Source organism: Opisthorchis viverrini (assembly GCF_000715545.1).
Source record: "Opisthorchis viverrini unplaced genomic scaffold opera_v5_501, whole genome shotgun sequence".
NCBI classification, from domain to species: domain Eukaryota; kingdom Metazoa; phylum Platyhelminthes; class Trematoda; order Opisthorchiida; family Opisthorchiidae; genus Opisthorchis; species Opisthorchis viverrini.
This window is the reverse complement of record NW_008752165.1, coordinates 32,579-40,977: the sequence shown is the minus strand read 5'-3', so window position 1 is coordinate 40,977 and position 8,399 is coordinate 32,579.

Genomic DNA, 8,399 nt, shown 5'->3' with positions numbered 1-8,399 from the left:
TTGTAACCCAAAACAGTAACGACCAAGTTCCCTTTGATGCCGGTTATTCCAATCCAGCAGCAGGACTTATGTGTTCTTTATCTTGACTGGTTCAACTGCCTGGTAATGTTAGGCCCTATAATTATTGGTTGATCGATCCCTCGCAACTATGCAATCATAACTCAACTCTACCTTCCCAGGTTTTCCTAACTAGCTTCTGATTTTTGTCTGCGTAACATGGTAAGACATCACATTCCATCATGGCAACTAGTCTGCTACCTGTCCGGTTATCATGGCACTGTACATCACCTCTGGTAATGACGCAGTATTTCGTGTATTCATAACTGTGGACTTGCTGTTCAGGGTCTGTGTATTATGAGCCGTCTCTAAGACACCACATCTTTTGGGACTACATTCTATAGGCTTTTGGAAATCAGCCAATCACGTATTCAACAGCTGATTTCTAGCAACTATTTACAAGGATCTCGTGATAAAAGTTTTAAAATTCTGAGTAGCCTTTTGCCAGCTTAGAGGAAAAATCATTCCAAAGGATAAGAATGCATCATTCGTAAGTAGCCCCTGAAACCAAATTAAAGTATTTATGTGTGAGATTGGGAACCGTTCATTTAGATTGTCCCTCGGAGTCAGAAGTTTGAGTTCCTTGTTACCAGAACGGAACTGTTAATTGTCTAAAATTTCGTCTTAACTACGGACTGATCGTTTCTGGTCAATTCTCACATTCTGCTTATATTTGTCGTCACCACACGTTCAGCCACCAGATTGCATCATGCTGAGTCCCTATTGATTTATCCTCGTTCCGCTCTCACGTGTGACTCCTATTGGTCGTTGCATTTCGTTATTTTTCTGCTCAATCGTGCATAACTGTTGGTTCCTATTGGTTATTCGGTTGAAGAGAAAGTCTCAGCCAATTCATGCCATTTTTCCGATGTATATAAACCGCCTTACTTCGCGGCAAAAAAGGCCTGTTCCTGTGCTCTACTTTGGCTTCTTCCTTACGCGAGTTGACGGGTTACCTCCGGACGACACAACAGTGCTAACGCATAGTTAGAGGAGAATTAAAAAATTCTGGCATTGTTCGGTTGACAGACAGACAGGCAGACAGGGAGACAGACAGACAGACAGAGAGAGAGTGATTTTCAGACAGACAGACAGACAGACCGACTGACTGACTGACTGACTGATGAACTTTGAACCCAAAGAAACTCAGTACTGTACGGTAAAACAGACATCGCCAAAAAATGTCACGTACACTTAAATTTTTGTAGCTGGACTGTTGAAAAATTTATGCGGTAGACTATGCACGTCATACAAGACACCAAAATACCGGTGGCTTTGAACCCCTGTGGAAATGTCTATACAAATCAACCTTTTGTCACTGCTTTGATACAATGAAGGTTAGTGTAACTGGCTTTGAAACGCTCAAAATGGCCATGCGTATCAGTCACAAGTGACGTAAAGATCTCCGCTGATTGGAATCGTTTTCTTATACTTTACGTTTCTTGCAATAAACGATCGCTGACTTAAACCTGTCTCGAGTAGCGTGTGATTAGGGCTGTAACTAAACGGAACCATATTTTTTCTGACACAATTTGGGTGATACTACAATTCCTGTTTGACACATGAATATATTATCTATGTCTTAATTTCCGAATCACGGTGATGCATATCAGATTCCAACTGCAACAGCTGTTTATGGGATAGGTTTGTATAGTGGTAGACTAAATTGCGCTTTTATCAACCCCACTTCAATGTACATTGGTTCACAGTTATCTTTTCCCGTTTAATGGAGTGAATAGGCAACGGACTTCCACTAGACAGTGGACACAGGCTTATTCTTGGCTACCAAAACTATTTTTCATTCATTTTCAGGTTTCATAAATAACCAGATTTAGATACCGCGAATGAATCACTGCGTGCACTTCGGTTGACGTGATCGGTTTTTCTCATTCATCGTTACACTTGCGCACCAATAAAGATATATCGGCAGCCGACAAATAACTTGAGGTTTCATGGACTTTGCCACCAAATATGTCGCAGAATCTTGTAAGCAACAGGCCACGAAAGTCGAAAAACCTCATCCTCATTTTATTGTGTTCTGCGCCGACTGTACCCTGAGAACATTTTAGCCGTCCTCACAAATGCCCACAAATAGTGGTTTCAGGTACGGGAAGAAATCCATTTGTGATTCCAGCAACGGATACTTGATGCCAAGATAAGGTCAAAATGACAAAAATCCAACTTAAAGAGCCCAAACCAAATTTCTAGGCACCCTCCAAGACGCCAGTGTTGGAAGAAATCCATTTGTGATTCCAGCAACGGATACTTGATGCCAAGATAAGGTCAAAATGACAAAAATCCAACTTAAAGAGCCCAAACCAAATTTCTAGGCACCCTCCAAGACGCCAGTGTTATTCCGTTCATAGTGAAGGAGCCGGCCAAGGGTTTGAACAACTTGACCGAACGACCGAAATTATCGTTGCTTCATTGGCTGTCTCAGAAGTCGGGGCAACAGGGTTTTCTAACCACAAAGATGGGCATTTTGTCGAGTTTTAAAACATCCACACTATGTCTTGAACACCAGTAGTCGAAAATCTCCTTTTGTGAAGAGGCCACCTTTCGCAATCGTGATTAACCACCAGGTGAATTACGGCGCAGAATACACGAACATTTTCGTGAAAACTCGTTTGGCTTCATCTTTATTTGGTTGACATCTCGCTTCATTGATACAAAAGGTCAATTTCTCGCCCTAGTTTGCTATTTAGGGGGACCAAAAGAACCCAAGTATCCTCCATTTTCACCATCTTTCATGCGATGATTTCTTGCTGGGCAAGAGTTTCGTCTTATCAATAAGGATCAAAACCCCGGCAAGCCCTTAATTAATGGTGACAAAGTCTGAAGCAATCTGTAGATTTTCTAACGTTTTGCTGAGTGTCTCACTGGCATATTCAAGTCCTGCGGTCATTTGGACATCACAGTGTACTTTCAGTTGAATAATGCCGGTGGGGATGAGCACCTTGCTCCGGTGCTGTAGTCAAGTGAAGATTCGAAGTACGCACCACCGTAGACTCGAGGGGATCCCTCGTTGAAGAAAAACAAACCTTTACGGAAGCAACGATTTTGGCCAGTTCAACATCAGCGTGGAAGTTAGTCCACAAAGTACTGGTGTGGACTGAGTCAAACGCGACGCCTATTTCAATGGAGCAGGCAATGTTTTGCTTCTAAAAATTAGCTCAGAAGTGGACATCAATAACAGCATTAGAATGTCGCCTGTAACACGTGGTTCATTCCCCTATTTTTCTTCAGGTAGGCGATGTCCCCGAGTTTCCATCAACCTTATGTTCTACTTGAACCCAAATTGCACTGTTTGCGAGAAATACACTCACATTTGCAAATCAATTTGGTCTTCACCAGGGACTCAAATGAATCTCTTGTTTATGATATTCTATAACTGAATGTGCTGCACACAGGCCACCTCATGTTTCAGTTGACGCGACATTCGAGATGTCGCAGTATATCTTCATAAAGTAAACTACCCACAAGGTTGCTGCAAACTCTTCGAAAACTGTTCAAAAACTCTTCTCGAAAACAGACAAATTTGGGGTCAAGTAGAACATAAGGTTGACGGAAACTCGGGTACTGCGCCTACCTCATGAGCCCCAAGAAGGGCGAAACTGGTCGTGGGCTGTTGAAGAGTTTTCAGTAAACTTGTGAGTAGTTTCCTTTATGGAAATATACTGCGATATCTCGAATATCGTGCCAACTGAATCATGAGGCGGCCTGTATGCAGCATATTCAGTTGTAGAATATCATAAATGAGCGATCCATTTGAGTCTCTCGTGAAAACCAAATTGATGTGCAAGTGAACTAGTGTTCCCCCGTATTCTGGCTGTTCACCACCTGGCGCCTGACCAACTGTCTATTGACACAGTTTCCAATATTTAAACGAATCACCCACTATATTCGACACTTCTGTCACAACTCACCGACCACACTAAAGCGTACTAGAAAGCTGGACTAAAGATTATTCTTGTGACCTCCTGCTGAGTGATTTTGGGCCTTATGCGAAGCCTACTAAGTATTTTTCACTTTCTCAGACAGCGGCATTTCCTCGGTTTTTCTCCTCATTTTCACTCACATTTCCTGTCCCTTCACAATGGGACACTTTGTGTCGGTGCAAACAGCACCAGATGAGTCGAGAAGTTATATAAGAGACTGAGCTTTTTGCTTGTCATCCTGGGTAGTGAATTTTTGGTGACCTTTTGACCAGTGACAGATTATGGATCCTGGCAGAGAAAACGTGACCCATATTGCATCTGTATTTCAATCAAACAAGCTCAGTAGCATGGGTGATTTTACCGCCTGATCAAATTAAGTTGTGTAGATTTAAAATCATCTCTAACGAGAACGGGTCATGGTTTACTACCTACTTTTGAAAAGCATGAAACACACCTACGAAAGAAGTATAAGCAATCAGCCTTGAATTGAAAATGGAAATCCAGTCTCTGTGAATAATTGGTTTGGGAAATTGGATGGTTATGGTTACGTCAGAGAAAATCAGTCAGACATGTTTTTTTTCAGTAAGTGAATAAAGCTCTGTTGATAATTGCAAGAGGGACAAAACAGCCTGCATGGCACGCTTTTATTTCATCTGCAGACAGTGCGAAATTTATCAAAAAAGGTACACCAACGAACAATCAAACGAAGGAGAAGCCGACCACTACGCAATACAGATCGCGAACGGACCAACCGGAAGAGACAACAATGGACAGCAAATTAAACGGCAGCGTGGCCGTAGAATGCAAGATGTACAAACCACATGCAGCAAAGAGTATGATCGGACCAACCAGAATCCAAGTACGATTATCATCAATGGCCAATCAGATTACAGCACAAAAGCTGCTCTTTGTAAACTATATAAACGTAAGCATGAAGTTGGGGACTATTCATCCAACAGAGCACTAAAGATGTTTCCTCTACTAGTGACCAAACGTTTGCAAATTAACTGACAACCACTAAGTTCGGTAGTCGACGCACAGTGGCCCTGAGTTTTGTTCCATGGACAGTTTAACGCAATTAATTGTGATCAAGTCATTGAATAGAAAAAATAGAGTCAGAAAAGTAACATTCGGTGAGGATGTTCGAGTTTGCACCAAAGCACAGGTCAAGATTTTCGTTTCCGATTCAAAATTCATCCGCCCGCCAGTGGCTTTGTGTTGTTGGATATTATTTTATTGGCACAATAGTAGCCTCATTGGTGAGCCACGCCTACGATAGCCATCGATGGACGCATCGATTTTTTCAGTCGGCTGAGAAGTCGAATGAACTTCTCAGGCTATAGAATAAGCTGCTCTTCATGCGTAGCTTACTTTTTTGAAAACGTGACATGCCCCTTATCTCAACAAAGCATGTTGGCGTCCCACCTGGAAGAACATGTTGCCCAGGTTTCCCTATCTGAATTGATCTGTGGGAAGACTTATACACTTGCTCCGCTTACACCGTGTGCTGTCTTGATTGCGAGCGCCAGTATGTTCAGGTGAAATCATACATCATCCGCATCTGCATACTTGTTGCACGGGTTCGATTGTCCGTCTGTCAGAAATCTGACTAGGTGTAAATTCAGCTTCAGTCTAACTTGGACGTGGCTAGTTACAGATGTTGAGTAGGTTAGATTGCCAGTAGGCTTCACCTGAACTGCTCACAAAATAATGGGGAACCGCATGCCCATATTAGGTCTGCCGTATGTTTTCATCTTTCATAAAAGACGTATCGAATTTTATGCTGACTCCAGTAACTCAGTTATTGTCAAACCGTTAGAAACCAATGTATGTGATGAAGCATCTGTAGAGGATGGATTGATGACCCCTTCGAATCGCAAGTACTTGTACACCAATTCTCCCAAGGTGGCAGAGCTGTATTATAAATGAGCAAATCAAAATGGATTGTAACCTCGTAAAACAAAACCAAAGAAGCACTTACTGACACAAGTAACCGGATTTACACCAAATGGTATTCTAGGACGGCATTTAACGAACATGATTTTCATAGCAAATTCCCAAAGGAATATTTCGTCAGTAGTGTAAATACGTGAGTACCAGCAAGTTTCAACACGTTCTAGCTGTCCACGACTTTGGTGATAAGTGCAACAGACACTTGTTTACACTGCTGAGCGCAAATACCAAATGTTGATTATTCTATTGATTTTTTGGAGGGCTTGCTGCCACACCATAAAAAACAACACCATTCCCTTTTGGATAAAGTGCAAGGAGCTGAAAGTTAGACCGCTGGATGTTTACGGGACCAAATCAACAAGTATGCCAGGTAATTTGAGGAATGCAAATGGATAAGTGTGAAAATGCTGACTATTTTAGACTTTTTATTGACAAAATCAGGCTCGCAGTGAATAAATTTACAGTTAGGATTACAGATAAAACCAGTCTGCCTTTGACCTTTCCTGGCCGATAAATACTATATCGGTTCCTGTTGCGACAAACAATATTGAATCCGTTTATTCCGTGGTATTTACGAAAGGTTTGTAACCAGCCTGTTCACATGTGAAATTCACGGGGTTCCTTAATTCCTATATCCACCAAAAATTGACAATTAATATCTTTTGGGAGATATCGGAATTCTCACAAGCTTCTGATGTACCCGTGAAATGGCACGGTGTAAAAATTCCACGGGACAGTTTTGTTCCTCTACATTGTATTTTCTCCAGACGGGTCAATGCAATGTTGGAGACGATAGACAGATATGGCATTAGCATTTAGAGGAGAGTAAATAATTAGAGAAAAGCAACACATTCTCAACCCTAATATCCGTTTGCCACAAAGATTCTGAGGCCTATGCGAACGGTCACACAATGGCGGTACATTCAGAAAACTGATCTGTCGTCGTTCGATCTGCGTGTTCATCTAATCTATCGAGAAATGGGCACATAGTTGAGAGTTTAAACTGTGCGTCGTTTTGTTTATCGGGTCAGCCTCATAAAGTATTTTTGTTAACCAGTGCCGGTCATATGTGCCAATTAACTTTGAGTTTCCATTAGTTCGCCGCGTGCTAACAACCCGAAGGTCGCGAGTACTGACGATGGTGCTTAATGAAGACGAAACAGCTGGAGGTGGTTAAAAAAAGACCAATATGATTCTTCAAAAAAGCACCCACCTTGACCAATAAGAAACGTGAACATAAAATCCCGTGGGGCGTACCGGCTTTCCAACCATGTAGTCCATAACCGATGAACCAATGGATAATGAAACACGTGACGTATGCCGACCGTAAGTGGTGTTGCCTCTTGTCCATACGTGAGTGGATCGCACAGATGATCGGAAGTTCATGGCCAAATATTAAAACGCTCCAACAAGAATAAATTCAAGATTTTTTTAAACGCGCATTACTGGTGAGTAGCCCAGTGGTATATCATCAGAGATTGAATCCACCTATTAGGAATAAAGGCAATGCGTTCCGCGGCCTACAAGCCGCAATACGATTTCGCCAGGTTAAGGTATCTGGCATCTGTACATGCTTCACGTTTCCTGGTTATCGCAGGAACCCCAAAAAGTTGTAGTTTAGGCGTACGTCTGTCAGCTTTTCCCCTGCGAGTGAGTTCAGTCTACGCTGAGAAGCTAAGCCATATACTGTCGTTTAGATCCATCAGCAGCGTGCACCTCAGACCTCGGGGGATTCGAATCCGGAGTGTAGCTGAAGACTTCTGGCGATAAGCCGCTGAACGGTAGCGTGACTATTGCCGGGCACTTAGACAAGATATGACGCTTCACATTTCTCACTCACGCAGGACCGTTTTGACTGACTGCTCGAATGATGCCTTCCCAGAACTTTAGTAAAAAGCACAATGGTGCGTTCTCTCGTTTGGGAACAGTGACTGTATTGGTGAGTTTGTCCGAAAGTCTCGTGTTACGTAACTCGTAGCTGTAAGCCAACTTAGTTGCTCCAACAAGACAAATTCAGCACCCACCTTTTGCTCAGTAATTACATACATATTAGCATGAAGATGGATCATCAATATCCAAACATGTCACTCAACTGTTACTACTTTATCATCCAAAGCTTGGTGATATTTTCACTATCCGTGGCTTTTTAGCCCGACGAACGAAATCCTCGAAAGTTCTATCTTGGCACATTCGGTACCCATGTTCGATACGGCGACTGAATCGATTGCCATGTACTAGCTCCTTCACGTATAGTTAACCAGAAAACCAGACGGGTGCCACAGAAAGCCTTTTGCCGTAAAGAAACTTGGACTGGTCAACACACAAACTTTCATGGATCCGTTGGCACTAGGCGCAAAATCAAAGCTCCGAGCATACGCACTCATGATATTCTTGAAGCAGACCTAGGGTAAACTGAGAGAACTTGATCGGGAATGGAGTAGTGAGTATGCA